At 35.3% G+C, this 25,031-nt stretch overlaps 1 long non-coding RNA gene across 1 annotated transcript; it reads left to right on the top strand.

Moving 5' to 3' along the window:
• Positions 1-7,786: 7,786 nt before the first annotated feature.
• Positions 7,787-24,483, top strand: LOC103901896. Its single transcript, XR_657755.2, has 4 exons — positions 7,787-7,866; positions 18,832-19,070; positions 19,519-19,649; positions 23,471-24,483. It is a non-coding gene; the product is annotated as an uncharacterized LOC103901896 (long non-coding RNA).
• The last annotated feature ends 548 nt before the right edge of the window (positions 24,484-25,031 follow it).

Raw genomic sequence — 25,031 nt, 5'->3', positions numbered from 1 at the left:
GCCCTGTGATGTGGACTGATGCCGGAACCAGGTTTTTCTGCACTATGCTTCCAATGACCTATAATAGTCAGGTTTTCCCATTTTCTGAAGTTTCAGGGTCTCCTAAGTGTCACTTAAGCAGCTAAAATGATGGACATCCCATTTCTCCAAAAAGATGCAAAACCAAATCCCTGATGTATGTTACAGTAACAGTTTAAATAAATCTAGAAATGATAAAAGCTATGTGGTGTTGCAGTAATACTTCATTTCCCAAATGTAAATTATTTTGATCTGAATTTCTGTTTGTCTTCATGTTGTAAATGTTTGGGAAATTATATTAAGTGTTACAGCACAGGAAATAAGCATCATGGAAATGGTGAAGAGAACAGGCTTTTTAATCTTTTGAATAAGTTAATAAAGACTTTGATAGTAAAATGCATAAATAAATACTGGATTGTCATTCCCATTAATGGCAATTCAGGCAGATAGTTACTAGATATGATGTTAAGTAGTGTCTTGGCTATAATTTTCTATCTTGGGTGAGGTATTTGCATAGAATTGTTTCATGTTTGTAAAACTAAAATTGCTTCTAACTGTGAGAACTTACTCATAGTAATGCTGCAATGGTACTTGTCATTTCAGGTGAGTGCACAGAGTTTCTTTTTCTCCAGAGCTTTCCCAAATTTCTCTGAAGTTTGTGCATTCAGCTGGAATTCTAAGATAAGAAAGGGTTTTTTTAAGTAAAATGACTTAGTACACGGAGCATCTTAGCCAGTTTATCCTTATTACGGATATGATCTGGAATACCCAGCTGACCTAACCAAACCAAACATGCTCAAGCTTCAGGCAGAATGATGATTTTCAGAGAGGAACTCAGTTACCTAAGCTCATTTTTATGAATCTGAAATTTCAATATAATATACTAGTTTAGGGTAACATTTGACCAGCATTTAAAAAAAAAATCTATCAAATGTGTTGAGTATGGTTTTTCACACAAACCATGAACTCAAATCCACTTTTTTGTCAGCTGGGCTCTTGGAAAAAGACAATTGCTTATTGAACCATTATAGTAAAAACTATTCTTCTGACAGCTGTACAGGGAAATTGTGTTCTGCTCTTAAAACAGTTATAAGGAGTACTGGTTGGAGATTTTCCAAGAGAATAGTTTTTTCATCTCAAAATGCTGATTCTTTGAAATACTTTTGAGCATGCATGTTGATTTCTGACAAGCAGAATAACAAAGTGCTAGAATTGTACTTGTTAGGAAGGTCTCAGTCAACTGTCTGGTTGATTCAGTAATGCTAGTGGGTTTGTGAAAAGTCATGAACCTAGTCAGAATTTTCTTAACTTCAGCTAACAACCACCAGATATTCCCAGGAGCATATTCCCAATAAAACCACTATTATTTTTCATTGTTTCCAAAACAATATGATGTAGAATTTCATTTTGGCAGTTTAGAGAAGACCATCTTAATTAGGAGTGATTTCTTTTTAAACTTCCATGCCAGCAAAAAAAGCATCACTGGGCAAAAATACCTTTTCTTGGAAGCTTTTGTCATCAATCTTTTCATGTCTAAAACTACAATTTTGTATGCTACGTCCTTTGAAAAAGATATAATAATCTCCCTAATCCTCTCAGCATAAACATGGATAAGGCAAGTATATCCTCGACTGTTATTTTTGAATTCTTTTTTTCTGGTCAAGGTGTTCTGTGTATCACATTGTGTTGGTCCAATTGCAGTGTTCCCCTGGGCATCTCAGGATTCTGACTGTAACACATGAGCTTTGGAGATGAGCATGCTGCCTAGGTTATAGAGTGGGTGCTATAAGGTAAGCATCATGTCCTCAACTTCATATTCTCTCAGACATGAGGAAAAGACTGCTGCCCCACAGCATCAGCAGATCATGGGAGGGAGAAGGCCTTCAAATATTAGCATTTAAGAAGGGAGATCTAATTCATAAATAGCATCTTGCACATGGTATGATGGCATAGCTCCAATGAAGTCAGTGATAGCAAAGGTCGTAGTGAAATACCTTCAGGTCTGTCAAGGAAGAGTCATTCATCCAAACATTTGATTAGGAAACGCTTATTTCTTGTATGAGATAGAGGAGATCTCAACTCATAAGACATGGGATTCTGAATCTAGGAATTATTTCTGGGTTGTAAGGTGGAAGATCCTTCCAACTTGTTAAAGGTATTGAAAACATGGAGCTACATTATTTAGAGTAGACTGTGCCAATACGGGAAAGATGAAATTATGCTAATCTTCCAGTTACAGTGTATAAAATTATATACTATTTGAGAAACATTGCATTCTCAGGAGGAGTTTCAGCAAGTTGGTGGCCAAAAGCTATCTTAATGAGACAGCTGGCTTGAAAAATACAGTAAAAATGACAAGGGAAATAAATGAACGATTAAATAAAATGAAACTTGGATGAAAGCATAAAATGAACTTGCACAGACTGAATCCTGAAGACATTGTTAAACCCCATTTTAAAGGCACAAAGTCAAGAGAGTTATAATTTCTCACAGAACCCTTAGCTATGTCCTTTTTGGCATCTGTTATCAGTCATTAAAAAACCTAGAACACCATACAAATTAACTCAATTACTAGTGAAATATTTTGGCACAACTGAGCTATGAGAAATCTTGATTGAAAAAGAAACATAACAATGTACTGCTTAGCTTCACTCTATCCTTATTCACAACTATGATGGAGACATCACAGAATAAGGTGCTTGTTTTCTATTAAAACTATATACAACTTTTTGGCTAATTAAAGAAAAATTTGAAACTTGGTTACTGGATTATGTCTAGATGAGAATTATGCCCGAAGTATACCTGTCTCTTGCATGTGTGTTTTTGGGTAGGATAAAGCAGTTTGTTGCTGTCCATGTGGTGGAATTTCTTTGTCCTATTATTTTTAAAACTTTACAGAATAATACTCTGCTCAAAACATTAAGACTTTGGAAGAGCATGCTCACAAGCAAGTAAATTTAAGACTGACCATAGGTATTTTTTGCCTCCCAGTATAATCATACCATCTTTACTTTACTTTACATATTCGCACCCATGTGTGTACTTTTCCTTACATAAATTCTACCACATTCAGGGTCAAATCCAAGATTTCTGTTGATTTCAGTTACCTTTGACTCAATTTGTTGATTAATAGCTGTTGGCATTACTTATGGCGTGTAGTAAATGACAAAGGTGAGTGAGATGGCAGGTTGGTGTTTGTTATACACATACCTATATTTCTACTCCTTCCATTTACGAAGAAGTCTGTTTCCCTAAGAATCTGATTGAGCGTATGGTAAGAACTTCAGTAGACAGGGTGGACCAAAAGAATGACAGTAGAACTACTTTAAAGGAAAATGTAAAACCTGTCCTTTCCCTGTTCAGTTCACCTGTCAGTGATGAGGTTTTGTATATTGTTACTGTATCAGTTCATTAATAGCTGCACATTGGTATAAATATTCAAGGATAATAATTAAGATATGCAAGCAAATTGAAGACTGTGGGAGCAGATTTTTAAAATAGGTCACACCCTTTATAGTGCAAAAATTGTCTGCAGTGTGGAAATAGTTGAGTAGTCAGACATCTTCATTGCAAATTGCAGCTGCAAAAAAGTATGAAACATGATAGCAAAAAAATAAAGGAGAGAGATTTTAGTCACTGAGACTTTCTGACTTCAAAGTATGATAAAGAAGTGACAGAGAAAAAAAATATGTATGGTGGTACTCTAGAAATGTTACAAATTAGGACATGCACTGAACCTTAGGAAGATCTGACTGAAGAGCTGTCTTCTTTATAAATAATGTTACCATGTAGAGACATATTTGAAGCAGACCTGAATCCTTCTTCCTCTTTCAACATGAAAATGGAATTCTCTGGACACATGAACATTGTGGTCAGAAATCTTTGATCTGATGAGCATACCGTACTAGATGCTAATATTTGGAAAAAAAAATCTGTATCAGGGAAGTCTGCTAATAATGCATTACAGCATAGAATCATAGTCACAGCAGGCATAAAATTCTGGAGTATGCCAGTGAGGCAGCATGAATTACAGCATAAAAAGCTTTGAAATGGTAGGAGGACAGGTTCACCATCTGATTTATTTGAACCTTTAAACAAAGCTCATGGACAAAAATGACAGGCCAAATTCAGAAGTGACTTGTACATTAATGTAACTTACATGACAAAGGAGCAAAATTTAGAGCAGTTCAAAAACAATAACTGAACAAAGCAGATTTTTTCTGCTTTCTGACAGTCTTCTATCAGTTACTGCTTTTTAAACACAGAAACCTTTTTCCTCCATCATACAAGTTACATTTATTTTGCAATGTCACACTGTTTCACAACATCTTTGATGGCTGCAAAGGGAAGAAAATAGAAAAATGAATAAAAGAATAGGAAAACCAGCTATTGGAAAGAGAAACCACAATAAAGGAGAAAGAGAGGAGAAAAAAGAAAGACTCAGCAAGAAATTATACTCTTATAAAATAATAATGTTTTGCCTACCCTTTGAATTTATGTAGCTTTTTTCTTTCAAAGTACCTTTAATTCAAAGGTGTTCTGCTAACCTCTGTATTACAGTTGGCGAAATTAAAAATCCAAGAGAGAATGCAGCCATAGTCTTTAAAATGCAGTGATTATTTTTTTTAATGCCTCAATCATGGTGCTCCAACTTGAAGGAATGCCTGATTTTCAGGAGTATTTTAGATTCTTGATTTCAGTTCATAGTAAAGTATATTTGTTGTTACTGGGTTTCAAAATACTGGCTGTTGTTCAGTAAATCTAAAGGCTTTCCTCAGTACAAGAATGGAATGCACTCTAAAACAAAAGATCACCAAAAAAAATTTTACAAGGCAATTTATATTGGACAGTATTGCAGAAAACGTGGACAAAGGGAATTGTAGGGGCTGAGTTTATTCTCTAATTCTGCTGTGGTCTGAGAGAGGAATTTGTACATGCAAAAATGAAGCGTCATATTCTGTTATTCTACAGAGAATTAGACAAGAATGGAATGCACTCTAAAACAAAAGATCACCAAAAAAAATTTTACAAGGCAATTTATATTGGACAGTATTGCAGAAAACGTGGACAAAGGGAATTGTAGGGGCTGAGTTTATTCTCTAATTCTGCTGTGGTCTGAGAGAGGAATTTGTACATGCAAAAATGAAGCGTCATATTCTGTTATTCTACAGAGAATTAGAAATGTTAAGATAAAAGATAAAATCTTCCTTCTAATCCAAAGTGGATCTGTACAGCATATCTATTACATATTCTGTACTTGTCCCGAATACAGAGTTCTTTTAGAAGGAAAGATACAGCTTGGACTTTGAAAACTGGAACAAGTACTCATTTGGGACTTAGAAGGATATGGAGCAGTATCTCACTTGAGACACCAGTGAAAGTTCTGTGTTTGAAAAAGCTCAAACTACACAGACACAGATACGCTTTCTGGAGTCACATCTGAGTGATTGTAAAATCAAGAGAAAATGGTCTCAGCTGAGAAAGTGTTTGCTTGGTTTTAAAGATTGACTATTAAGCATATTGTTACACAAACTGTCACCATTTTAATGTGGTTCTAAATTTTCATTGAGAAGTGCATTCTGTGTATAAATGTTTACGTTTTGACTTTTAATACAGTATTTTATGAAATCATTAATATTGGCATTAAAATCAAGCAGCTGGATATGTAAGCAGGTTTTTAGCATAGTTATTTTAAAATATATTGCTCAGCATTAAAAATACATTAAACTAAAACAAAAGTCTGAATACAGGGTTTATCAATGACTTAATTTAATGCATTAATAGTTTATATTAAAATGATGTCATTTGTGTGTGAAAAGACACCCAGTTCTAGGATGTAGGACCTTAGAATACTACATTCCATAGGCTTCAATTAGTTCATCATACACATACTGTTTCAGAACCTGAATCCTAATAGACAGCTAACAGATAAATAAGGTTAATAAGAAGCTCTAGAACTGAAAAGATACTGATATGAAATGCATTTTTCAGCTTCACTGTGGGTGTGCAGTTAAGGGTAGATGGTAGGGGCATCTCATAATATATTTTTCCACAGTGAGGATCCAGAAATGGAGAGCTGTCGTTCTCATAGCCAGAGTATCTTAAGTGCAACATATTCCCTCTCACTCTTAACCTGTGTAACGTAAATATTTTAGACTAATGAATTGAGTATATTAGATGCTACATAAGAATAGCCCTTAAATTTGCTCATCTCAAGATGAATCTTTTGCCTTATTTGTTCTTTTCAGTGACACTTCTGTGTCAAAATCTATCAATCTTTTATAATTTCACTCATCTAGGTTTCACCTTCAGTACTTGAATGCCTTTTAATATCAGCATTATAGTACATCTGGCATCATAAAATAAATGGTATTAAATCAAAAGGAAGAATTGTGCACAATGAAATGTATCTCAAATTGCTAAGAGCTACTTATTTAATTATGCATTTCTCTAATGCCTTGAAAACAAGTCCATACCTTTTAAGCATCCATCCCAAAACGGCCAAGGCAAATGGCAAGTTAGATGGGCCTTTTTCATGGGTTTAATTTCCTTAGACAAAAACACATTTCCCATACACAGTAAGAATGAGAGCAGGTTTTTTTAGTAGGTCAGTGATATTAGAATGAAATGCAAATGCACGACTAAACTACATAACACAAATCCTGCTGTTTACTCTCCCGGGCATTACTCTGTGTTTGGTGTAATGTTTTTCTAACATTTTATGAAGTTTTCCAATTAAATATTAATGCAACTTCTTCAAAGTGAAACAAAGATTTATAACCCTGAAGTGAAAGAGAGAGGATGAGAGAATTGATAGTGCAGTTGGGCAGGAGAATTCTGCATGAGCTCTGAACACTCTTTTCTCATTTATTTGAGAAGCTAAATATACCATATAAAACAAAATATGTATATGTATAAGCTATGCTCTAATTGCATGTGGTGCATGATCATATGTGGTAAATTAGGATCTTTCCACTCCAGCAACAAAGCCTGTGCTGTATCACTGTTTTATTTTTAAATACTTCTTCAATGCTCTTTTCGATTTCTTACATTTTAAATACCTTAAACATTTAGGGAAAAAACCCAATTAAATTAGAATCTAAAGTTAAGGCAACTAATATGTTTTTGTATTTTAAAGTTCAATTGAACTTGTAATAAATAATTTACTTGAGCAGTGCGAAAAGGAAGTGATAACCACTCTTGTCTTTTGGCAAGAGCGGGTATGTGGTACGCCTGATTCATCAGCACTAGACAGCAGTAACTCATGTATATGGAACAGACTGTAACGTTTTCCAGTTTACTTGAGGGAATGAGAAATGTTTAAGATTCTGCATACTCCTAGATATTCTTCAAGGTTACCAGAAGGCATAAAGACATGTTCTGAACCTGAGGTCAAATTCATAGGAAAAAAATGCAGAGAGAAAGACCTATTATTTGTAAACTTCTTATGTATTCCATTGTGAAGACAGGAAGGACAGGATTTTGTGATTGTGTCAGTCTGGACTTCTTAAATATTTTTCTTTTTCTGCCCTCTTAAAAAATATCTAGCTAGGAAAAATATGTCAGGACAACACAAAGGAATTAATCAGCAGGGCTGTTGCTTAAGATGCAGCAGTGTGAAAAATGCCTCATTGCTGTAGGTCAGATTGAGGCATTGCATAGGGAAGTCATAGAAGCTTTGCTAATGAGCAGCACTTGTGTTTGTCTTCTTGGATTTCTTAATGTTTATCATTGTTACCTATTTATGCACTTTTTCTCATATTCTACAGTTCTCCTGTCAGACACGGATGGACAGAGAAGTAAAATTCCATTCATTCACAACCACACGTTGCCTGCTCCACCCTCAAGGTAACAGGAGAAGGGTGAACCCTTGCCTGTCTTGTATCTCTTCGATTATGATTTACTTTCACTTATTTAATGTTGACCTGGATAGGAATGATCAATAAGAAGTGGAATTTGCTCCTTGAGATGTATGTACCATGGGAGAAGGATAGAACCTGAACTGATCTGGCACAGAACCATCAAATGCATTTTAATGGGCAATTGCTTATGCCTGAATTAGCACATTCCCACAGCTTATGAGAAGAAAATACTAGAAGTAAAAAATTTCATAGATACTTATTTTCAGATATGTTCTAATAAATAGTGGCAGTCATCAGATTTGTGTATTTTGTTATTCTGTTTGCAAAAGCTTTAATATTAATTTAATTATTTCCTTGTTTAAAAACACAGGAGGAAAAGAATGGCTGATAACATTATCTTCTTTCTAAGCCCCCAAAAAGAAGAAACCATCTGAAAAATAAAGAGTATAAAACTGCTAATTGAAATGTCAGGAGATCATCACTGTATGCTCAATTCGGGTACAAAGTGGAGGGGGGGAATTATACACTGAGTCCATGCAGAAAGTTATCATTAAATGGAATGGAATTCATTTAAAGAATAAGCCCATACTCAAAAACACAAGAAGAATGGCAGCAGAAAACATAAGTGTTTCTCCATCCAGTGATTTTTCTGTATAGTCTTTTAATGATGTTGGAAAAGCAAAACTTATTAAAGACTTATTAAAAATAAGTCATCATGAAATAGCAGAGTGTTTGAGACAGTGCTTCCCTCAGAGCAGAACGTCAGGAAGAAAAAGAGCTAGCAATCTGGCAACTAGTGAAACAAGCAGCAGCAGTTTCTGACACAGTAGAAAAACCATTCACTCCTCTGCCTTCGCTGAAAAATGTCAGAGGAGCATCAGCCACACCACATGTTAGGGAGTCATGCCCAGATCCAGTCCAAGGCTTGGAATGGAAACAAGATTGCTTCCAGGGATGAGGAGATGGTTCACTTGTCAGTATCTCTTTAACATTATGACCTTTATGGACAAAGCCTATTATTGTAAAGGTTATTTTTGCTTCTGTAGAGAGGAAAAAAATTGGTTGAGCAGCATTGCTGACAGCAAGACTGTAATTTTAAAAATTAGGTTATAATGAATATGAGTTTCAGAAGAAGACTGCAGAGTAGGTCCCATCTGCTTCCCTCTGGACTGCAGCATGAAAGGGAACAGATGGGCACGAATTATGCCAAAAATGGTTGGGAGAGGCTAGACAGCTCCATAGTCTTATTCTATGTTATCATCAGCCACTCTAAGATCCCATTCCTATATACATCTCACAGTGCACTGCTGCTGTTGGGGGAATGGGGGAAGGGTGGATATGATTGGAAGGAGAGAGAACTTGGAACAGGTCATGCTACAAATATAATTCTGCAACATCCAGCTATAGCTCAGGTGCTAATCTGGTTGCTAATTCTAGTTTTCCCTCTTGTTTTGTCCTGGAGTTCACACGAGCACCCTTACATTCTGAATAGTCATGAGAAAGCGATATCTTTTTTTCTCCTGCACAGCTATGCAAAAGGTAGGTGCTCTGGAATAAGACCTCAGCTTCCAAAATCAATGTCATCTTGATGTGTCCTCAGATTAAGTCAGGATTTTACTCTCTGCAGATGTCTTCTAATAGAGAGGGTTTGCCATACCCAGTTCTGGAATGGAGTGAAATTGCATTGTAAATGGCAGATTCAGGAAGGTGTCCCCTCTCAAAAGCCCTTGCAGATGAGGAGCAAAATTCAGTTGCTTGCCCGCTCTGACACAGACACAGACAGTATCAAAAGTTTCTTAGATTTTTTCATATGGTTTTGTTTGTGTTTCTCCAATTACAAATCACGCTTAGATATTGTGTGTTGCATACTTTAAAAAGCCCTATTATAGTAATGTTGTGTAATATTATCAAATGTCTATGCCTGAGGTTTAGGCATTGAAATGTGGTTTGGGGAAGCAGAAAGATCAGAACTTCCATTAAAACTTTGCTTAAATTTAAATACACTGTTCTTTACAGTTGATGGCTGCTAATCTATTTAAACTTGCAGTATTTAGCCTTTCTTAACAATGATTGGTGATTGGTAGCCATTTCTTAAAGTGTCAGAGTCAGCGTTCCACAGTGGTCACACCTTCCTTTTGAAACCAGGCATTTACTCTTTTCTAATATCATTTTATAGTCCATAATATACAAAAGGCAACTCATGCAATCAATTGTTATTATTTTAACATATTTTTTCTGTATTTTAAAAGCAACTCATAAATCTCTTGCATCTCTAGTTCTTTTCTGACTATGTACAGCACAAAGTGGCTAAAGCATAGCTTTAAGTTAGATTGTTTAGTAATGGCAAGGCTGGCTACAGCACAGTGGTGTTCAGGCTGGGTTTTTTTTTTTTACCCTGTTCTTCAATGTTTGTAGTCCAGTTAGTATTTCACTCAATACCTGATTTAAAACTAGCAATTTAAACTGTTGGCACTGTTGATTCCAGTGTGGGCAAACTCCTTCTTAATGACTGCAAGCCAAGCCTGATAAATTAAAGGCCATTCCAGGGCTTCTAAGTCTGGTTTTTTTTTCCTCTGTGTTTGCTTTCTTGTTATCTTTATATTCAAAATTTCATGGTAATACTATTTGTCTACATGATAAAAGACCATGCTAGTGTTTGCATAATAAGTGTTGTAAAAGTGTCAGAAAATTCCCTCTATCTTCCGTTTTTAAAAATAAAGACTGTTCTGTCTTTTGACAGAATATATAGGTACGTACTGTATTGATTTCGATACTCAGTAAAACAACAGTTTGAGCTATAATTTATTCTATGAAAAAAGGAGGGAAATGATCATCAATGTTTCATGTAATGCTTTGTTGGTTATTTCACAATACATATTTTCAAAAATCCATTGTAATCTCAGGTGTCTTAGGGAAAGCAAAACTAGAGTTGGGACAAAAATCTTATTTAACGCTTAACAAGTGAGGTCTATGTTCTATATTTCTATATCTGTATATGCGAGAATTTGTTTACTTTCTGAAAAGTTTAGTATTGTATCAGTGCACCTTACTATTTGGAAAAAAATGTAAATGGCAGGCTATATTCTAGGAACCAGTGGACAGCTACAATCATTAATCAGTGTTTTTGCTTCTTGTCGTCTCTGTGTTGTGAAGTCAATGTTTTACACTTTGACTGCCTCAAGGTCTACATATACTTCAGGGCTTCATTGAACTAGCAGTACACTAGTGTAGAAAAATAACCCATTTGGGTTTTTGCCATGAAAAATGTGAAGTCAGTCTTTGAACATTGACTAAAATCTCATTACTTTGGTGGCAAATGAGGCATGAAACATATTGTCAAAAATATAGAGCCCACAATATAGTGGCACTAAATATTTTATCTTCATGGAATGTACTACAAAAGGTTTGAACTCTAAATCAGACAGTGCACTTAGGCACACAGCATCATTCGTCAAGTGCGCAGTCTTCGTTGCAAAATTTGTCCATGATGGCAGCTTTAATGAAGTTCCATAATTTCTCTCAACCTCAGAAAACTATTATTTCAGCTGTATGAAGGCATAAATCTACCACCAGCACTTCAACTCTGGCCTTGCTCAAGGCTTACACTATTGACTTTACGGTGAGAATTTCATGGTAATCTTTCATGCCCTCCTCATTCCTGTCTAAATGTTAGATGTGTAATATCAACTTGTTGTTCACAGACATGGGTGATTGGAAGGAAGTGCAACTGCAGAAGTGGAACTGAAAAGAGAGTCTTGGTTATTTGAGACTTCATGACATGGCTTTCTGAAGTATTCCTGAAGTATCTGCACTTGTGTTCCCTTTGATCTCCATAGTAGAGCAGAATTCTGTTACTACATGGCTAAATCAACGTAACAGGACAACTTTATTTGTTATATCAAATATTTAACAGTTGTCAATCTGGGAAACTAGTAGTCAGACAATGAAATGGCCAACTGATCAATATAAACAATGGTAAAAAATTCATTATCTATGGACAGTGCACTTTGAAGAATAATGTTTGATTTATACAAAGCACCCCTCATCTCTGTAGGTGACTGATAAGACTTACTTCAGCCATACACATGTAGTACTCAACATATGGCAGTTCACAGAAAATCATACAATCTCACAAGCATAGCATTGATTTATTTTTTTTCACTGTGTTGAAATTATGAATGCTGTGTCATGGGAACCAGAAATCAATGTGAAATATGTATGCTTTGGAGAGAGGAAAAATGACATTCTGAACTTCCTGAATTATAATGAATGTACAATGCATAAAGCCATTTTGCTGTCATGATAAGGAAATAATCTCTTTAACTGTCTTGAAGTATATGTGTTGTTATTTCTGTGTGCTGTTTGTACTCTCCATACTGTACAGATACTTGTCTTCAACCATCATGCATTAAATTTTGAGGGGAAATAGTCTAGATATCAGGCAAAGTGCTTGCAGCCACCATACGTTGAAATGATTTACTAAAACCACAAAATCAACTGCAGATGGATGAAATAAGAGGATTTCAATATGAATAGTTGCAACTTTGAAAATTGTTTTATTGTAAAAATTGTAAAATTTGACAGCTGCATACAATGGTTAAGTGAACCCACCATTGTTTAATATTCAAAACCAGGAAAAAAGAAGTCCAATTTATATGCTAAAGGACAGGCCTCATGCCCCATAATGTAAAGGGTGCTTAATTAAAATGCATCTGCTTCCATTTTAAATAGGGACTGATCTGCAAGCTGTAAAAAAAAATTAAACAAATCATCATAACGTAAAAAAAGAACTTGCGCTATTTGTATAACAGTATAGCTTTGTAGAGGAATTTGTTATGCTTTTAAGAACTGGTGTTGTCAGAGTGCTAGATTTTTTCCATTTCTCCTTATCTGTGTAAAGACTCAGGATCATCATTTAGACGATGACTGGTATACAAAACTATTCTATATATTTTAATGGTACCTCATAAGCAGCAGTATTGTTGGACTTGATTACATTCATTTGCAGAACTGATTGTGAAGAGTTGAGGCAAACCTAGCACTTCTTATGTTAGATCACTGGCTAATTGATTTCGTTTCTCCTGCTGTTTCAAGCATTATGTCCTCCCGTGTCATTCAAGTATGAGGGAAAAAAGTTAATTTGAAATGTGAACTTTTATGTCAACGTTCAGCACGTAGTTCCACTACATATTACTTAAATGCAAACTCAGCTAAAAGTAAATATAAATGCTGTCTTATAAATTAAATATTGAAGGCCGTATTTTTTAAAGGATGCCTTAAACCCAGTTACTCCAGAATTGCAGTTTTGTATTGCTAGATTTGGTGCTGAGATACATAGTTTGATATCTTCTTGGATATGCGAGTGTCTGTGTAAGAAGGAGAAAGAAGGAGCTCTTATACACAATTTTCTCCTTTTCATTGAAAATATTTGTTGTGGTTTAACCTGGCAGGCAGCTAAACACCACACAGCCATTCGTTCACCACCACCACCCCCAGTGGGATGGGGGAGAGAATCGGAGAAAAAAAGTAAAATAAAATTCGTGGGTTGAGATAAAGACAGTTTAATAGGACACAAAAGGAAGGGAAAATAATAATAATAATGACAACAGAATATACAAAATAACTGATGCACAATGCTCACCACCTGCCGACTGATGCCCAGCCAGTTCCCGAGCAGCAGTCACCACTGCCCCCCGGCCAACTCCCCCCAGTTTATGTACTGAGCATGACGTCCCATGGTATGGAATGTCCCTTTGGCCAGTTGGGGTCAGCTGTCCTGGCTGTGCCCCCTCCCAGCTTCTTGTGCACCTCCAGCCTTCTCAGTCGGTAGAGCATGGGAAGCTGAAAAGTCCTTGACTAGGACTTGCACTGCTTAGCAACAACTAAAACATGGGTGTGTTATCAACATTGTTCTCACCCTAAATCCAAACCACAGCGCTGTACCAGCTACTAGGAAGGAAATTTACTCTATCCCAGCCCAAACCAGGACAATATTCCATGTCTACTGCTAGAATGCACATGTAAAAATGGCCTGAGGAGGTTAGAAAGACACAAGCTGGAGTTCTTGAACCTCCTCGATCCAGTGCTCCATGCCTGCTGGTACCTCTTAGGGTGTAAAAGCCCACAAGAATGAAAGTTCCTTTTTTGACATTTGTAGTGGTTGTACTGTCTGTGTTCCCTTTATGCCATGACAATTATCAATTTATATAAAGCTTAAATAGCTGTAAACAAGTTTTGCATTATTTTATTCCCTCTTCTCTTGCTTTTTCAAATTCTGGAAAAATACTTAAAATACTTTATCAGGTAATGCACTATTTTGAATTCTGAACAACTAATGAATGTCTGAGAAAATGTACAGGATGAAATAATTTTATGACACAAACAACCTGGTACAGGTCAACTCTTGACAAACAGTAATACCTTGTTAAGCCCTAATGTAGCACCATTTAAATTAGACACCTCAGTAAATGTTAAATGTACTCACTTTTGAAACAGAAATAATTTGAAGCCGAGTCTATTTTTCAAACTAAAACTTTGAGAAATATATTTTTTCCCTTCTGAGCGGTCTAAAATAACAGTATAGGGCATGTGAATATAAATTTTGTATTTAATTATAAGCATAGGCAAGGATCTGTGTGTGATACAAACTTCAACTTCTTTTTAATTTGCTATTATCTCTGCCTAATTAATATAGTAAAAAGGTTGTTGCAGAAATTAATGTATGACCCCAATGCAGTCTTGCTAATATCCTTATATCCAATAGATCTTGTTCTCTAATTCCCCTGGAAGAAGTGGGGCATGTCAGATAAATTAAATGAAAAGAACAGATGTAGATTAAGAGTGATGTAAATTTCAAGCCTGCACTTTTAATTTCACTAAATATTATTTTCCATCTTCATGATCACATTACATTGAAATGTGGAACTTCAATTTCCTCTACTATTTCATTTAATAAAACCTTTGTCTCATCTGAGCTCTTGAAGAGATGTTAGCTTTAAATCACATTGACTTCACCCTATCCAATTTACATATGCTGAAGAAATAAAAGTCTTTTCAAGAGTTGCCATGGGGCTTCAGAGCCTCAAAGGAGTATTAAGACCTTGAGTTTAATGTGAACTGCCTCCAACACAAAACACAAATCTTCCCAACAGAATACTAATGGTTTAGTGTACAGTTACATTTTCTGTGCAAGTTTGTAAAGTAAATAAACAATCCACATATAGGGAAAAAATAACTAAATTATGTCTGAGCGTTTGAATTTAGAACTGTACCAGCTGGAAATAAAAAATGCTTCCTATAGGCCTGTATTACATAAGAAATGTTATGTGGTTTGACAGAGGTACAAAATAGAACACAGGATAGATTAAAGGGGGAATTCAGAGCTCCTCCATTTTTTCTCTCAGGACTGTATACCTGCAGAATAGCATTAGGAGTTTCTCAAAGTCACTGCAAATATACATATAAAATGTTTTGCCTTAGATCTATATAAACAGAAATGCTCCCACACTACATTTACTTTGTTTTGCTTGCATAAACATTTTATATTTATTTTGTTTCTTAGAAATCTTAGTCTGTTTTAAAAGATCAATGGACTTCATTGCATACAATAACAAAGGGGGAAAATGTTTTCTTAATATGACCTCAATCTCATCTCTATAATGGATTTCTCATTATAATAATTATATCCCATTAAAATGTCAGAACTGGTTTAAAAGATATCTAAGAAGACATGTCTGTTTGAGCAAACTAGCAGGCAGAAACCTTGATGTTAATTTACTTGGCATCATTTAAGGGAAATGGAGAAGTACAGTACATAAAATGAGAATCCTTGTGTGACACAAAATGCAAGCAGATTGACTATATATAGTATTAACTTAACACTTAAATAATTGGTCAGTCATAAGTAATTAGGGAGCATTACAATTACACAAAGAGAAGGTTTGTTTCAAGTGGAGAGCAGAGTGAATGATTCAGAGTGAATGCTCCTACATGACAAATCTAGCCCTGTTTTCTGCTCAGGAATTATCTGGAAGCAGGCAGACTTTTTATTCATTTGTTTGGGTGAGATTGCAAACCCCCTCCTCTTACAGGAGTCCTGTTTCTGGGGTGGTGGTGTTTCCAAGAGCAGTTGCTCAGTGTGAATGGGAGGTGCTCAGTCTCACCCTTTGTTAAGAAAAAGTGTCTGAACTACTTGGGCCAAAGTCTGACAACCTCTTCACACAAAGAATCAGCTTCTACCACAAATGATCCCCGTTGTTTCAGTTCAGTAAGCTCATCCTGGTCTGGCTCTCTATTTAGAATGATTTCCATTCCTCGGGTGTTCGTGAATAAGTCACTGTGACAGAGTTTCCTGCCCTTTGTTATCCATTATGTTTTGTGTGCAGTCAGACCCTGATTCAGCAAGTGATTTCAGGATGAATTGAAAGAAGCCCCGTAAGCTGAGTTAGGAAAGATAGGCACACGCATTGTGTTTTGTTGAAATCTCACTTTCCTCACCCATGCTGCTTTGCTGTTCACTCAGGTGTCTCTGGTATAATGTCCTTTAGAGACAGAAAGCACTTTATAAATGCTAAATCAAAGCAAACAGCAATAACCAGAAAATATCAGATTCTTTTATACATTGACCGTTGACAAGTCAATACTTTTAATTCTTGTCTGTATCCGATCAATTTAGAAATACAATTTAAAAGTATTTATAGATATTTTTGTATTAATAAATAATGATAGGATGAAAATAGTATAATTTCCTATCAATATAATTCTGGATTTTATATTTTTAAAAAAAACAACTAAAAACCTCATTTTGAACCCAGTCTTAGAGTTCTCACAAAATATCCCTACTCCTGTGTGTGTACTATGCAAGTGGGCTATTAGAAAGTAACTTAGTTTTAAAATAAATTGCACACAAGCTGACTTCCAAAGATTAATTGGTAATAGAGACAGAACTCATACTTCTTATGCAGGCAAACCTACCATTGACTTAAAGTACATTTCACTGAATGAATGGCATGTTGAAACTCCTGGAAGGAAGCCATGTTACAAAGAATTGAATTGAATGAACCCAGAAAGCTCTTTTAAGCTTGGAAAGCACCCTACTGAATTTCTTGCCAAATGCAGTATTTGCTATCACATTATATAAAGAGTAGCCTGCACTCCTTCAGCACTGGCTTATTAGTATTTGCCAGTCTGCAGGGTGCAGACAGTGTAAACAGCATCCCTGATCCATCCATCTTCCACAGGCAAATCCTGTCCAGGTTGTCCCAGTATCCTGGCCACGCTAGATGCCATTGATCTGTACCAAGTGCTGTTTACTTGAACTGGACCACAGACTCCTTGGTCTTCCCTGCCAATGTTTTCATTTTGACACACGTGTAATTCTTTTCTTTATTATTGCTGCAGCATCATACAGTGGCACGTAGTAGGGTGGTAAATGTATTTAACGTGTTTACGTATTTCCTGATACTGGAAATCTTTTGCCTTCTTAGAACGCCAGATAAAGTTAATAGGGCAAACCTCCGTAAACAAGGCTAGTTACCTTGGTGATTAAGTCCTTGAAATGGATTGTCAGAAAGTAGTTTATTTATGTTACCAGATTAAGGATGCATTTCTCTGTCAGATGTTTCAGCTACTGTGAAGTAATCTTCCTACTGATAAGCACAAAGAGCTGGACACGTTTGTTTCTCATTCCTGTGTATATGCTTAAATGGACTTTTAAATTGCTCTCAATTAATGACTTGAATTTGAGATTTTTAACTTAATGTTTCTTATTAATTCTTCTGTTGTGTTTGCTAGTTTTTCTAATTAGCTTCAGTTCTGTTCTCTAAATGATTTGTTTTTTACACCTAAACAGATAACCGATAGGTGGTGACAGCAGTACACTTCTTGATTTAACCCAGTTATGCATGGCTTAGCAGCCTGGGCTTTCTTTTAATGGTATAATTTCTTACAGTGTGAGCCTTAGTGATGTTACTAGAAAGAAAGAAAATACACTTGCTTTTAAAATTCAGCAATACTTATACTAGTATAAGTCTGGAATGGCTCAGAGTCTGTGGTAGTACACATAAGAAAGTAGCATAGTAGAGATTAAAACAGCCCAAGATTTAAAGTCTCAAAGTAATTGAGAACAAACTCTACAGAACAAAAGATACTGTGCTACAGCTTTTAAATCAATCGTTTTTCCAGTGCAAGATTCTGCATCTGCAAAACTCATATTGGTATTTATTAATTTACAAATTACAAATATCAGAAGACCCATTTCAGTATTGTATTAGGAGAATCTTATTGTGAAGCGGTGTAACGAAGGTCTGACCATTCAGCCTATACAGGCCTAGATATATAAACCTTTTGTGGAAACTAAAGATTATATTTAAAATATAATCTAGATCTATGATACTGTACAGGCAGTGTGTGAGTTAAATCTCACTATACTTAGAACAGTTAACCCCATCTGTTTCCCATTTCCTTACCCGGAGTTAGATTTTTGTCTTAATTTGGGAAACATAACAAGATAAAATTGACATGGTAATATCAATAGTTTCTATTTGATGTAACAACCTTCTCCTAGAGCTTTGTTAACAACCTCAGATGAAGTTAGTGGGAATTTTGCCATGCACTTTAATGGACCGCGGTATTAAATTCTTCATTAATATTTCACAGTAGGTCATTTTTCAGTACTGGAAATCATTTTTACAGCTATTTGCTAAGAAACAGAGTAATTTTAAAAAATTCCTTTGTATTTGAAGTGTTAAATTTTACTTCCTTCCTTAAGATGTGGGAAATGTTTTATTGACATACACTCTTGATCCCATTTTTTTACATTTTGAAATGTAAATTTTCATTAAGATTGTGAAATGTATGAGTTATTGTGATCCATTTATAGTGCTGTATGCTTTATTTGAAAATATGAAGAAGTTTAGAAAGTCTGCTGATGTCTCATTACTCTATTTTGCAGAACTCTGCATGCCAGCAAAGAATAAACACGTTTCCCACATTCTAGAAAATCATGACAAAAGTCACAAGTAGTCATTAATCTACAGGATGAACTGAAGAAAGTGTTCACTTGGAGCTCCACTTCTGTGTTTGGTTATAAGGCGAAATTTCAGGAACCTTATAACACAGAAGGAAAGAAGAAAATAAAGACACAGACATACGTAATGCCAGATGACAAAAATCAGTCCAGTATTTCAGCAGGTAAGAAGCAACATTTAAACTGCTGTAAAATGGTCCTGAATACTCATCAGGACTGGTGTTAAGCTATGGATTTGAGATATGGTGTATTATGTTTGACTAAGAACTGTGATAATTCAGCAGCTATATTGAGGAGTACAGTTATGTAGATTCAGCAAGAGCATCAGAAACTTCTCCATCAATGACTGGCATTGGTGAAAATCTCAGAATTTCCATCCTGCATGAAACACAATATTTGTTTTGGGCCATTCAATATGTATCATTCTAACTTCAACTTTTTATATTATAATTAAACTGTTGCATTCCAATAAGCCTTATCAAGACACTTAATGCAATTGTTTTTAAAGAAATGTGGTCAAATTGGTACATTCCTGGGGAAAGTTTCCTGCAAAAGAACATTCTTTCGGATTTTTTTCTTCTATTTTACTTGTTCTTGCTTTTTACTTTCTAGAACACTGACTGAATGTAGAATACTACACAGGAAGAATGAAGGGCCATGGTTAAAAGCAGAGCTGAGAAAAAAACATCTTCCACTCAAATAAAAAAGCAACAGAGATACACAAGAAGAAGCCAAAGGAGAAGGTACAAGGATTTTAGAGCTGTTATTAGTAGAATTTCCTGAAATATATATTTCTCTCCTTTTTTGTCATATTTTTCGTGTTCTTGTTTAGATCTGGAGATTGAAAGAGATCGGGCACTTATACACACTGGAAACGTGTTCTAAGAGGTGTTCTTTTACCATAAGATAAAAGATTTGCTTATGCTTCGAAATACAGTTTTCTAAGTCTCTCTCTTTTTTTTTTTATCCCAAAGGATGTAATATCTGCCCTTCAGTGTTCAGTACACATGATTTTTCAAAAAGTCCACTAGTATGATCATGATAAATATGAAGTACCTCCTGTTTTAAAGCCATAAATGCAAACTCAAAGTACTAATAATTTGGGGGCAACGCTACAATTAACACTGCAGTGCTTGAAGGTTTAGCATGGGTACTTGCCAGATGTTGTTTCTTAATATATTACTAGAGTGTTATTCCTGCTGGCCGGTATGTTGTTAATACATCATGTGAGCAATGATCCCGCTGGCCATTACTGTGTTTAATGCATCATTTAGTGTCATTCACTTGATTCATTAAAATAGCAGCAACTACCAGGAACCCATTAAAAAGCTTCAAAGTCTGTATGTTTTATTCCAAACAACTGCATATTTTTTTAAAGAATGATTTGGAGGTAATGGAAGAAAAAGAAAATCTAATGAATAGGACTAGATGCTAGTTATGGCCCTAATCCAATACCTGTTGAATAAGAATCCTTTCATTGACATCAGTGGACTTCAAAATTGGACTACGTGTCTTAAGTTACAGAAATGTCACAATATTATTTTTGTTAGCCTTTGGAAGCTAGATTAAATGCTGGAGACTTCTGGAAATGATGGGATTCTTTTATATTTAATGTGACAGCAAGAAATTAAGGCTAAAGTATCACTAAGAAGTAAGTCAGGCACTTTTCTATGAACGTATACATGTACATAAACATATTCAGGCACAGAGTTGTGGCAATTGCATCTGAATACTCATGTGGGCAAAATTTTGTATACAGAGCTTGCAACATTATGTTCAAAATTGACAGAAACACAATCCTTCTGAATTTTGTTATGTTTTTGTGGAATTTGGGGGGAAAGTGTATTTTTGTAAAATTATTTATGATAAATTACATATCTTTAATAGCAGAAGGATATTTTGACAAACGAAGACTCAAAAATTTTAGACAATACTGTTTTTTTACAAATCAACATCCTGTAAATCATATCAGAGCAATTCTCTTAAACATTCAAATGAATGGGGAGTAGATTATTACAGTCAGGTGTAGTAATTTGTAGTATAAAATTATGTCAGCTTTAACGACACCAGGACCGCAAGACTGAATTTTTATTTCTTGTTTGCTAGGTACGTATAGTTTTCCTGTTACTTAGACATAGATTTTGATCTCTGAAACATTTGTGTTTGTACACAATCTCACTCTAAAATTTTGCTCAGAAGCTGGGAGCTGTTGGAGCGCAGGAATCTGAAGTAGCTTGGAGAAAATATAGTCTCCTTACCTAATGAGTTTAAAACTGATATGGTAACACAAACCTAGTGTAAGTCCCATCAGGATTAAGAAAATGGGAGTCAACCAGTGCTTGCTAGGCACATTTAAAATAATATTATTTTCAGGAGAAAACAGTTGAATGAGACTGTAATTAAAGTCAAGCTCTCAGAAAACTATACAAACCTGTAAAGGTCAAATTGACTTTTACCAGACCAATATGTTTTATTGATAGCATCTGTTAGGATTTTTTAAGTGTAAAATTGATTCACAATCTTAACATAGTAGTTTAGAAGAAACCTTTCTAGGAGAATAATATTATTTTCAGGAGAAAACAGTTGAATGAGACTGTAATTAAAGTCAAGCTCTCAGAAAACTATACAAACCTGTAAAGGTCAAATTGACTTTTACCAGACCAATATGTTTTATTGATAGCATCTGTTAGGATTTTTTAAGTGTAAAATTGATTCACAATCTTAACATAGTAGTTTAGAAGAAAGCTTTCTAGGAGGAACTGTGAAAGGAAGGTATTGAGACTCTACTACTAGGGATTGATATATTATAAATCATTATGTCTTAACCATGTCTCAGGCAGCGCTTTCGTAACCTTTGAAAATTGTGATTGACTGGAGCAATGGTTAATGTTCCTGCTGCTGACTGAGCATTTAGGAAGCTCATATGTAACCTTAAGAGCGAGATTGCACTTTTAAGGCTCTGCTCTGCACTGTGTTCTCAAGGGAATTTCTGGGCGAGATTCTGCTTTGCAGGCTTTGCTTAGACATTAGCAGGAATATGGTCTTTGCAACCCTAGGTTGATACTTGGCACACTCTCTCTATTTGTCGACTGATCCATAAGGGATATCTAAGCTGTCATTTGATCTCCTGCCACCTTTCACTTTCTGAGGAGTGAATTTCACCATCTGGTCAAGAATGTGCTAGGAGACTGCATTTATGCAGAGAGAGGAGAGGATATGGGAAACAGAAGGTCTCTGTGCTCTTTTTGTTCTTGCACATGTATGTGTAGGCCAGTAATAGTCTCTCCTTTAACAATCTGGGTAACTGCATTGCTGCCCCTGCCCTCACAGAGGTTTTCATGCATAAGGAAAGTAATTGCATCAATAAAGCTGTTGGATAAAAACACAAATAAAGATCTAGACTGTCTGCGCTCAGGCTGCATGCATTCACCTGAAATCCTCAGGCAGCAAGTAGCTGAATTTGTGCAATAATAAACAAGCAAACTGTGTAAGTATTAACTCTGCAGGGAAGAAAACAATGTGGAGTATATTTATAAATCCTGCTAGGACGTACTTTTTGAGATATGGATTGTGTTTTTCATTTTAGATTTCAGAACTGCTCAGCTTTTCTTTCTATATTCTCATGCATATATGAAAATGAAAATTAATTTTCTCAATAAATAAAAAAATACTTTGTATTTATAATTTTCAGTTATTTTCAATCTGGGAAATGCTTTTACCTCACAAATATTAATATATAAGCTTGACAAATAGTCTTACTGGACAGCTAGTGTAAATTTTTCAAACTGGAACTGAAGCAGAGAAAGTCTGTCCCGGTGGAAAAAGAATTGGCCTGTGAAATCAACCTTTCTCTCAAAAATGCACTTAAAGATAGAAATACAATTAGAAATCCTTGAGATTGCATCAAGACTTAGGAAACTTAAGAACATAGTCATCACCAATAGCTAATTCATCAAATAAATAAGGTAGACTTAAAAATAGCTTAAAATTATGCCTGCTACTTACTGAACACATGCCCATAATTTACCGAGTCAGTGAAAGGACTGGGCTAAATAATCTCCAATAATAGTGAGTGTCTGGAGGTGATAATTCTGAAATACAGAAAAATGAAATTCCGAGGGGTCATTCTTTTGATATCTAAAGTATCTCTGATATCTTGACATAAACGTGGATACGTAATGAAGACAGTCCAGTTATTGCTCTAGACTGCTTGCCTCATTTCTGTTAACAATTGTGTAAGTTAACCTCTTTAAAACATGCATTACTCTGGTAGCCTTTTCTTGCATGAAGCAACAGTGAGTTGAGTTGAGGGGCTGAACAAAAGGACCCATAACCCAGGAGTAGTGACTACTTGTGGTAGTTCCTATGATTTCTAGGGAAACCTGGAAGCAGCAACAAACCCACTGGCTTTCATGTAGTCCAAGCAAATATTTCATTTTTAGAACTTAAAAAAAGTATTCTTTTTTTCTCTACTTGTCACTGGTTGTAGCAGAGGTCAAAAAAGATGTTCCCTGTGGTGAAAAAAAAATGGCTAAATCAGTTTTATCTACCTTCATAATTTCAGTGAAACAGAAGCCCTGCTATAAGAGAAACTCCCTAGATGGCTAAGGGTGAACAGGAGGATGTAGAGCATCTCTGCAGAACGCATTCTGAAGCCCTACGTAAGACTTCCCTCTTCCTCTTTCAGTATTACTGCCCTTCTGCCCACTCTTTCGTGAGCAACTCTGGCTGACAATATTTCTCCTTGACCTTAACTAATGCCCTGAGCCCTCTCTCCCAAGATCCATCCTCCAGAAGATGTAGAAGTGCAGGATGATGGACCTTGGCTTTGTGACAGGGAATGGATGACTTCAGATCTGACCTCCTAATTTTGAACCTGGCACGCCGTTCCTCAATAAATCGAAGGATTTTGGTATCCCTTATTTGTGGATCATAGGACCTGCACGTTCAGTGGACACAGCCTGTACTTCATTGTGAATATACATGTGTATCATAACATGTTGTTCCTACTTTACATTTTAATACCATATCTATTGTATACACATATATGTATATACATAAAACCTTCCTGCAAATAGGACTGCATGATTAACACCTGAAAATTATCTAGCCATGAGACAGTGCATCTCCTATATATTCTAGCTTTGATAATAAATTACCATTAACATTTTTGCTGAAACAAAATCTGTGCCTTTAAACTAATGAAACAGCTCCTGTTAGCTTCCTTTTCTTTTTAATAAAAAGCAAAAAAGAAAAAGAATTTTTATTGCAAGATACTCATCATGCACATTCTGGCAATGCACTCTAACAAGGCTAACTGCAAATGGGACTGATTCTACAGACTCTTATAATAAGTAACCCCATTCACTTCACACTGCATAAATTGTATTTCTTTGATATATGACTATTTTCATCGATTGCTGGAGCTTCATGTATTTGGTTACAAGAACATATGTTTTATCCCTTTTCTCTTTACATAAATATACCTGATTTGCTTCTGGGATGACAAATTCTTTTGTACCTCATAACATTGGTTTGAATTAATATGCAGGGAAGACAAATAGATCCATTTTTTCTCTTTAAAATCAGTAGCACTACTTCTTTGGGCAAGGTTTCAATTTTATTTGTCATTCTTAGCACATGAAACCAAAAGTGTTTCATCATAATCTTATCCTTATATTTTGCAAAAATGCAAAATCTTTGTTAAAACAGTAGAAGTCAACAATATATGTCTATAGATTTATTTTGTTCTGAACAGCATGCTAGAAATTATGGTGAAACATTAATTCTTTTTGCTTGCTTTTTTAATTAACCACTTAATTTAGTATTTCAAGGAACCACAGTCTATGGCTAACAAGAATGTGGTGATTCCTTTACTGTAAGAAAGTCTAGTTGGCTAGTAATAAATCTTTAATTTCTTGCATGTTTATTTAATGTGGATTAATGGTTTATGTCTCATTGATCTTCACAGTCTTTATTAAAATAAATTTAGCTATAGAAAAATAAGAAATCTACACATTTCATTTTAAACTAGTATATAGAGTAATAGATTCAAGAATGTGTGTTTATAGGATAAGAGAAATAAGTCAGTGTGTTTTTAAAGAGATTATTATGCATCAGTATAT

This window comes from Aptenodytes forsteri, unplaced genomic scaffold (genome assembly GCF_000699145.1).
Source record: "Aptenodytes forsteri isolate BGI_AS27 unplaced genomic scaffold, ASM69914v1 Scaffold70, whole genome shotgun sequence".
NCBI classification, from domain to species: Eukaryota; Metazoa; Chordata; class Aves; order Sphenisciformes; family Spheniscidae; genus Aptenodytes; species Aptenodytes forsteri.
The sequence above is the reverse complement of the archived record's forward strand: the minus strand, read 5'-3'. Positions and strand labels throughout refer to the sequence as shown.